The sequence below is a fragment of the Thunnus albacares genome, chromosome 2 (assembly GCF_914725855.1).
Source record: "Thunnus albacares chromosome 2, fThuAlb1.1, whole genome shotgun sequence".
Taxonomy (NCBI): Eukaryota; Metazoa; Chordata; class Actinopteri; order Scombriformes; family Scombridae; genus Thunnus; species Thunnus albacares.
Window position 1 is genome coordinate 22,579,403 of NC_058107.1, and position 9,904 is coordinate 22,589,306.

The following is a 9,904-nucleotide window of genomic DNA, read 5'->3' on the forward strand; positions in this document are numbered from 1 at the left end:
AGGTATTAGACCCAATATATTTTACAAAACCCTGGGCACCGGATCATCTAGTGGTGTGATATGTCCAAAATTTCAATATAGATTTCTGCATCTGTACAGGAGCATACTGCTGTGTCTTCATGGAGTTCTCTGTTATTATTTTCTTGGTAGGGAACAGCTTAAACACCAAACAGAATTACATTTAAGAAGAAAAAAAAAATCAAAGCAGTGTGGTAAGCTCTTTTAGGCTTTTTGTTGTTCAAATTTATCAAAAAAATTAGATTCTGGTATGTTTTATACATGTTTTCCTTATACCCTGTTAAAGGTTTTGGCTGGTGATATTCTATATTTTTCTTATTGTCAACAAATGTCAAGAACACATCAGTGAGTCACACTGCTGCACTGGGTGACACGTTCCTTCACCCTGAAGATTGCGGTGTCAGTAGTTTGTTTAGAAACTGCTCCAATAACTGCTAACAGCGATCCCGTTTTCAGTCTCCAGAGAGTAGTTCTGTGTACAGCAGACACCACTGCACATGCGTAGGAACGTGGCACTTCACTAGCTTGTTGTGCTACATCTCACAACCTCTTTGTGCTTAATTGTAAATTTCTCAGAGAATTACAGTACAAAGTCAAGAGGTTGTGATATGTAGCACAACAAGCTACCCACACATGCACAGTGGCATCTGCATTACACAGAACTACTCTCCTGAGGGTGAAAATAATATTACCGTTATTAGTCTTTGGAGACATTTCTAAACAAACTACCGTAACTGTAATCTTTGTGTGGAAGGAACATGTCACCAAGTGCAGCAGTGAGGCTCACTGATGTGTTTTTAATAGGTTTTGGACAACAACAGAGGTCTACGGCATAGAGAAATACAATATGTCAAGCTTTGGATACACGCACAATACTTGTAAATAAGATCAATTCATGGTTGGTTTAGCTCTGTGCATGACATTTGATGACAATAAAAAAAATATAGAAAATCGCCATCCTTATCCTTCAAGTTAAAAAAAAAACAAACAAACCATGCATCCAGCTGTCTATTCCTGCAGCACACTTTGTACAGACTGCCAGACACCTTCACACTCTCACTTTACACCTACAGGCAATTTAGAGTTTCTAAATAACCAAACCTGAATGTCTTCAGACGATAGAAGGAAAGCTAAGCACACAGATAAAACCCACACAAATAAACAAACTTCAGAAATAACATGTTCACATATATATTGATCTATTTCTTTATTGGTCAGGCTGATACTGGAGATGTTTGTGTTACTTTCTTGGCTCTCCACTAAACAAGCTCATTGCTTCTTACTGACAGGATAGCAAATGGGAACTTGTACTGTTGCATCTTGGATTAATGCAGTTTAAAATGTCAAAATGAAGTCCTGCTAAGTAGCTGTGCCAGTATAATGTGATTTGCTGAAATATGTGGCAAATGGGTGTGATATCTGTGTTTATGTTCTGTGTCTACTCTGATGTCACAACAGTGAACAGCTTGTTTGAGTGATCACTATCCCTCTTTTCGCTGCCCATCAGACTGTGACTGTGAATTAGATTTTTGTGAAACACCAACTTTATGTGGTCCCGTTAAATATCCGGTGCTGCACATTGTTTTTCTTGGACTTTGAATTAGCTTGGCCTAATGTTTTTATATCTGCCAGGACTTAGATTTGTCTTTTTGAGGCTGGTCAGAACTTAAAATAGTGCTGATTTAACTGTTTAGATCAAGTTGCATTCATGTGTGTTGGTAATTCAGGCGTTAAGAGTGTTTCCTGTTTTCCATTTGTTCTGAGAAATAATGCAGCCTCTCTTCCCTTCACAACACACGTTTGTGGAAGCTTCTGAGAAAAACCTCTGCCGTGCGACTGTTTTATGACTAAATGTGTGTTTAGCTGCATGTGCCCTTCATCCCATGTGCTTTCACCCCTGCTGGGAGATACCACACACACACACACACACACACACATGCACACCCAAGCGTACATTGAAACACACCAACATGCATACGCTGGCTCACCAATACACGCTCTTTCTCTGTCAGTCGCACACGCACACAAACACACACACACACACACACACACACACACACACACACACACACACACACATATTCCCTGGAGGCAAGGCGGGGGGTCTGGCTGGGACAGAGATGGACACATGCTGGGATCAGAGCAGCAGTGTGTGATTCACATTTCTCTCTCTCTCTTTCTTTCAATCTCTAGCTTCCTTCTTTCTCTTATCATGGACACCCCACTCCCACCTCTCCCTGCTCTGTTTACCCCCCTGTGCCTTTGAAAACCTGAGTGTTTCAAATGTATTCTGCACACAAACTCATCAGAGAACTGTTCCTGAACCTATGGAGGCAATTAGATATTTGTGATTGAAATCTGGTGATTTTTGCTCCCTCTCCCTCTCTCTCAAAGAATCATGGGCTTTCTGTCTTGATCCTATACTCCCCTCCTTCCTTCTGTCTCTTTCTATGTAGCTAGCTGGGTACAAAACTCCTCATTACTGTAATTTAGAGAGCATGCCGCTCCCCTAATGGCCTCAGGGGCCCGAAGAATATCAAGTGCTGTTTAATTCTTTAATTCTATTCAGCCTTTACATTCGTGCCATCCCTCCACCAGCTCCTCTGTCCATCTTTCCATCATTTCGGATCCCATTTAGTGTCTCTCCACAAACAGCTACTAAAAGATGGCTCCAACCTTTTGCTTGAGTGGAGGAGGGGAAAGATGTGAGTTTTAAAAGCATATCAAAGCAGCACGTCTAGTCCCTCTATTTCATGCCTTCCGTTGTTCCAGGCATCCAACAAGTGTTTACATGTTTTGCTGCTGTTCATGCTCGACTGAATGTGAATACTTATTTAACCCTATCGTTTGCCGAATTAGTGAGATCTCCATGGTGACCGAGGCAGAGCTGCTGGAGAGCCCTTGAGGATGCATTAGGACCTTCTTGCAACGAGGGGATGCATCTTAGCTGCAAGCTAAACTGTGCATAAGGCCTGTTTCAAGAGCCTATACAAAGTTCATTGGCTCAGCCTGGAGTCGTCCTCAGCTCACCGTGCTTCCAACAACAATAATAATAATAATACTACATTTCATTTGTACCGCACTTTTCATTCATCGTGAAACTCAAAGTACTACAGTATTAATAACGTACACACAACATAAAGAAAATAGTAATAAGAGTTAAGATGAAAAAGCCTTCCTGAATAAAAAGGTTTTAGGCCTTTTAAAAATATATATATATTTATTTATTTATAAATGGGAGCTACACTGGGAGCAATCTGAATGACCAGGTAATGTCCATACATATAGAAATTTGAACGTAAAACTGAACAAGAGAGCTGATTTAAAATATAAGGGTTTTTTTTTTTCAAATCACAGTGGCAATTGGTAAAAAAGCATTAAACTTCTATTAATTAATTAGTTTAATTTCATTTAATTCTAAATTAATTAAATTCTATTAATGGTAAGTTACTTGAGAAAGAGAACAAGAGAACATAAGCAGCAAAGGATAAACATACTGTCACTTCACTATTATCTTTTGAAAAAAGGATAGATATGTAATTGTGGACACTACTTTTCCACAGCTGCTAATTCTGTGTGAAATCAGGCTGCTCCTGTGTAGTTTCTGAGGAGGTGATGCAGTCCTGATAATCAGCATCACTGAAGTGACGGTCTATTCCTTTGGCTCTGTTGGTCTGAAAATCATAATAGACAACTAATAGCTGCTGATATTGGTTCATTTCAAACCAAGAAAGATATAAAAATGTTATAACTCCACTGCATTCCATGTTAAAGTTTAGTTTATTTGTACCTTCCTTAGTAATTATAATGAAAATATAGAAGATGAAAGAAAATTAAATGTATCAGAGAGACCAAGAAAGAACTACAGTGCTCTAGAAAAAATGTCACTATACCAAAAAATAAATAAATAAATGAATGAAAAAAGTGAGGCTGCATGGCAACAGCAACTAAATGACAAATCTCCAAGTGTTAAAAAAGCGAGTTAAAAAAAAACAAAAAACAAAACAAAAAAAACAGGTTAAATTAAAACAGCCATGATGCAGATAATGATATCAGCGAATTAGAGTATGTTGAGTAGGAGGGAAAGCAGCGAACGCATGTCACGTCGTTGTGAGTGTGTGTGTTTGTTAGGAGAGGAATGTGTGTACCGTTATATTCATGGATGTATTTTAAGCAGGTTTTTTTTCCTAATCAGACACATTAAAAGTTATAAGCGATGTACTAGAATAACTTGAATAGCAATAAGGAAGTAACTACTCTATTCCTGAAACCCGGTGTGTGGGAAGACGTTGAGTGTCTGGTGTTGTGAGAACTTGTAAATCTATATAATGTTCACTTAGTTGTATATATGTATAAATTAATAAAAACTGGGTGAGAGATTTTCTTGTGAAATACATTTTTAATACTTCAATACAGTGCAATATTTTTACATTTTAACATTTCATCAACATCAACATATTATTTATTATCTATCTATGTTTCAGATATTTTTGAGATATCTTTGATATACTTGATATTAAATATTTAGTGTTTTATTGTCTCTATTCTCACTTTCTCACTTTTTGGGAATTATGTCAATTATGGGAATTAATGTTTTGTGATGTTTATCCGCGGGGTTGGTTGGATGGTGAACTACACTTATCATCATAGTTTCAATCAGCCTATATAATTTTTAATTCTGCCTTGACCTGATGAAGAGCTGACTGAACAAATGTAAAATATTGTCCATTTAAATAAATTTGTAGTTTGAACTTCTGCTTCAGATTTTCTATCTTTTATTTTCTACAAACAATCAATCAATCAGCCAAGCTTTTACTTATGAGCAGTGTGTATTTCATACAAGAAATTCAGCTTAATTTGCTTAACAATTTGAAATAAAGTGAGGACATAAATTTAAGCAATACATGATGATGATGATGATAAGTATATTCCACTGCAAAGTCATAAGAAAAGGTACAAATAACATTTGTTTGGTTTAGAATTTTACATACATCTTTCCTCATGGTCTCTATTGAAATATGGCATAATTAAGACTTTCCCTTTTTTGCCTTCTCCTTGCTTCCCCATAAACCCACTCTCCTGCCAGCAAATACTTCTCCTCTCTCCCTCAGCCTCTTCTCAGCGATATCGGCACCCTCTCCTCCCTCTGTCCATGCAATTTCCTCCCTCCCCCTCCACTTCTTCTCTTCTCCTCATTCTCCTTTACGCTCTTTTTTCCTCCCCATTCACTGTTGCATTTAGGCTCATCAAATTGGATTTCAGAGTAAGAGGTATCTCAGTTTTACTCAGTAACAGCTGATTGAATTGAGTAGCTTGAAAGCAGAGGGTCTCAACATGAGGTTCAGAGGACCCCAAGGATGGGAGAGATGATGGTAAGGGGCTGCAAGAAGATTAAAGGATTGCTTATAAATATAAACTCGACATTATCTGATTTGAATAACAGATTGTAGGTTTGCAAACCCAAAAGATAGAGTATTACAGTAATCTTCTTGAGTACACAGTGCTGATGCATCACCGGCCGCCAAGCAGAGACAATTAACCACAAATATTTACTTGCATCCTCCTTGTTAAAAGAAAAAGATTTACCTAAACACTACTCCTAATGTTAAAATTGAATACATTATCCACTGGATGCGAGATTTAAATTTGTTAACATTATGGGGAGCTCAATAAAATACAATTAGTTAGCATTGGCGTCAATAGAAAAACAAGCATGGTTACAGGGCAAGACATTTGCAAGAGTGTGATAATGCATTCTAATGGACGAGCAACAGTTAGCAGCCAGCTGGACCATTTCTGATCAGGTCCATTAATAAGACTTGATAAATGTCCCCATAGACATCCAAGACTTGTTCCTCGCCTGTGTGAGTGTGCATAAATGAATCACTAATTTTGATTGTTTGTATAATTTTGCCTCTGCAGGCAACATAACCCTGCTCTCTTCCCTAAGTGCTATAGCTTATTTGTAGGAGCTTTGTGTGTGTGTGTGTGTGTGTGTGTGTGTGTGTGTGTTTGAGAGACAGACGGAGAGAGTCTACTACCAGTACAATACAGTCTGGTTAGTAAATACAAACAAAGTGTACCCAGTAACCTCTGTTTTAGGTTTTACATATGATATAAGTCTGGACAGTGAATCTGAAATGGAAAAGTTAGACACAAACAGTTTGTACTGTTGCCAAAGTATGAGCCTACAATATGAGTGGGAGCCTGACAGACCAGACTTTTTCAAACTGGTATTTCTCCCAGATCTTCATGTCAATGACCACCAAATAGAAACATAATGGAGCAGCAAAACCCCTTAAACACCAAAGACATGCCTTGAGAAAATCTTGTGGTGATAGTTAGGGTAATATAAATGGGTCAGCATGGTTCTGAGATTCTGCTCCCTGGGTGCTACAGCATGCAATGACTAAAGGATTATATAGCTTTTGTGGTTAAAATTGGACCATTAAAATAGAATTATAGTTATATCCCAATGGATAATAGGCAATCCAAGCCAACACTCAAACACAGACATGAATTCAGAGAATGACTTAATCTTAAAGATCCCTTCCATACATGTTTTAAGACATATAGTATAAAAAATACTCTAAGTGGAATTATACTTTTTCTCTGATATAGTTTCTCCACAAAGAAAAAAAAATCAATTACTTTGTTAAAACCTTACCTTATGGCTGTCTGGCCTTAGTTGTGTTGTTTGCTAATTGCGTTATTGTCGTTACTGTGTTTTTTGTTCTCAGGTCTCTCTAGAAACAGAGATCTCAGTCTCAATGAGAGTAAATAAGGATTAAATAAAAAATTCTTAAAAGTACATCTACTCCCTCTCCCACATTCAAAAATGCAGAATACACAAATATGCAAATATTAACTAGTTGTGATGTCAAAAATCACAATTGTATAGGTAAACTCAGATTTTAGGTGAGTTCAGAGAAACTTTCCATTTTCAGCAGGCGAATGTGAAAAATCTGCTGCCAAACGCTGCACATACATCATTCTGCACAGTGAAGGTCAAACATCCAAGTGAATAAACAATAAGCAAGACACATTGTCCTCAGGTTCTGCGGGTTTGCATGTTTCAGCAGTAATGTACACAGAGCAAATGCAGACTCAAGTCTTGTGTGAATGATAACAATACTAAGCTGTGTGAATTTTGATTTGTATATGAAAACAGGACATTTTACGTCATTCATTTAAATATAACTAAATATCAAATAAGCTTAAAGTGAACATGTTTCACAACGCTGACGCATCACCTTTCCATCACCTTGCCCAAACCAGTGACAACAAATAACATTTACAAGATACCTTCAAGGAAAGGGAATGTAAAGGGAGGATAGGAGAGAAATGTATTAATAGATTCAGATGTGTGCCAAACTTGTATCACAGTAGCTCACGTTACACTCACATTACACATTAGATCAACCAATGTAATATCTGAGTCAAACCTCATCAAAGTTATTCATTTACCTTCCCAGCTGTCAGGAAATGGTCGTGAGGAATAACATGAGAGAAATCTGTGAAGAGTAATAAATCACCTGCAAGCGTTGTTGGACAATGTTATTTTTAGATGATTCAATTCTGATGTTTGCTAAAACAGTGGATATGAATCACTCATTCCTGACACAGAAAATAATCTGGTGAGGTGCAAATTTAAGCATTTTCAATATTTTAAAACACGACAGCAAAACACAGCAGTTTGCTTATAGATATAATAAAAAAGAATTTCTTAGGAGCAAAAAGAATGCAATTCTGTTCAAAATTAGTTTTAAATTTTATTCCATAGTTAAATACACTGTTATTACACCATTTCTTCCCAGTGAAAATTGCATGAAATGTACAGAAAATCAGTTTAAATAGACGAATAGGGGAGACCAAACAATGAAAAGAGACGAGAGGAACCAGAATAAGGAGAAAGAAGAAGGACAAATGAGAGAAAGAGACGCTGGAGGGTGAAGAGGAGGTTCAAGCACTGAATGACAACACAATAACATAAGAGTAAAGGCTGGATGGTGGGTTGTGACAATATGCTGTACAGCCTACAGCCTTCAGCTGTAAATACTGTCTTTATTTCCCACTACAACTTGAGGTTTATTCCTGTATGCCAATCACTACGACAACAACGCAGGCAGTTGCCAAACAGCTTTTCAGTCTCTGAGTGTGTTGTGAATATGTGTGTGTATGTGTGCGTATGTCTAACGATCCTGAGATGAGGAGTCATTTGGATTGACGTTGATGAGAGGTCTGTCACTCCAACCATTACTTCTCTGTCTGTGCAAACGTGTGTAAAATACACTCAAACCCCCTTTCAGACTCGAGCTAAAACATTCACTTTTTATATATTTTTTTTTTCAGTAAAGAAGCTCCCCCATTTAGAGTGAGCACTTTCTCGTTCCGCCTTTAACCCACATACATCCTAATCTCTTCTGGTGGATCTCATTTCCTCTTAATTCCTTCTCGTCCCAATGGTTTCCTGATGGTGACCTTTCATTTCATATCCTGCCTCATGATCTGAAGGCATTAACTCTGCTAATAAACACACACACAAACAGGTGCACATACCCGTAAATTAACTAACGACTGTGATGCCTTCACCTAAAAATGTGACCAGATCACCAAAAGATCAACTGCAGTAATCTGCCCTTTATGAATAAAACATAACAGGAATTGACTAACAGTGTGCAAACCCTGAACAGCTGGCTGCTGACTGATTGACTGACTCACTCGTTTGAGTTCAGAGAGCCGTGCCGGCCTGAACAGGACATACGTTTGATACACTGGCTGTCATTTGGCATCTTCTGAAGTCTTTTCCAGCCTCCGTATTCTCTTAATATTAACTAGTCTAGGGATACAGAACAAGGCTTCATGATGTTCAAGAGGCGTAAGGGCGCAGCGAAAGCACTCTGCACAGCTTGTCAAATTATCTTCCTAATGGCCAGCTTGTCAGGCTGCCTCGTCTCTGTGGAGAAAGAAAGGACAAGTGTGGGGAGCGAGCCATTCTCTTCCTTGTCACAGCAAAATCACTCATTCGTCTCTTTATATGGTACATTTGCTTTCTTTTCTTTTAAGTCCTGTTTCTCAAGTACATCCCGCTCGTATTCAAATGGTAGTAATGACTTTGTATGAGAGTAGGATGTAGAGAGAGGCCAGCTGTATTGTGGGCCTGTCAATCGTTTGTCTGCACTCTTTCAGAGTTGCCTCACCGAGTGTTAATAGGCTTTCCCATTAAGTCTTGTTAACCATCATTCACCTGAGTCATCAGTAGGAGGTCAAAGACCGGATTAATTGTTTCTCCTTAATTGCAAGATTACGTCTTCAAAATCATTATGGTCTTTTCATATCTTACTCCTCATACATTGTGTTTAAAGGCTTTATTTCTGGATTTCCCATCAAAGAAAAGATGATGTGTTCAATGTTAGTTTGTTAAAATGTATGTCCTCTAAATAGGTTTGTTTTTTTCTTTAAACATTTGTTGTCTAATGCTCTATGTTGAAACATTGCTTTTAAAAAAAAATGACTTTAATGTAAAGTACCAGTGACACCAAAAACTTTTCAGATGTATATTCTTAATTGACAAAACTTTGATATGAGCACAACATGGGTCCTATCTTCAGTTCTTTTTCAAACCACAATAATTATCCCCTCCATCCAGATCAGCCAAAACAAAGTAGGAAGGTACCTTATTGTTTCCTAAGTCCAATTTCCTCATAATTTTCTACTCATTTAATGATTCACATCCTCAAGCAGGCACACACACACACACACACACACACACACACACACACAAAGAGGTATGTTTTTGCCATGAAGAGAAACCATTTGCTCATTTTGATGGAGGCCTAAAAGAGAGATTGAGCTGTCTAAGTGGATTTTTCATTACTAAACGTAA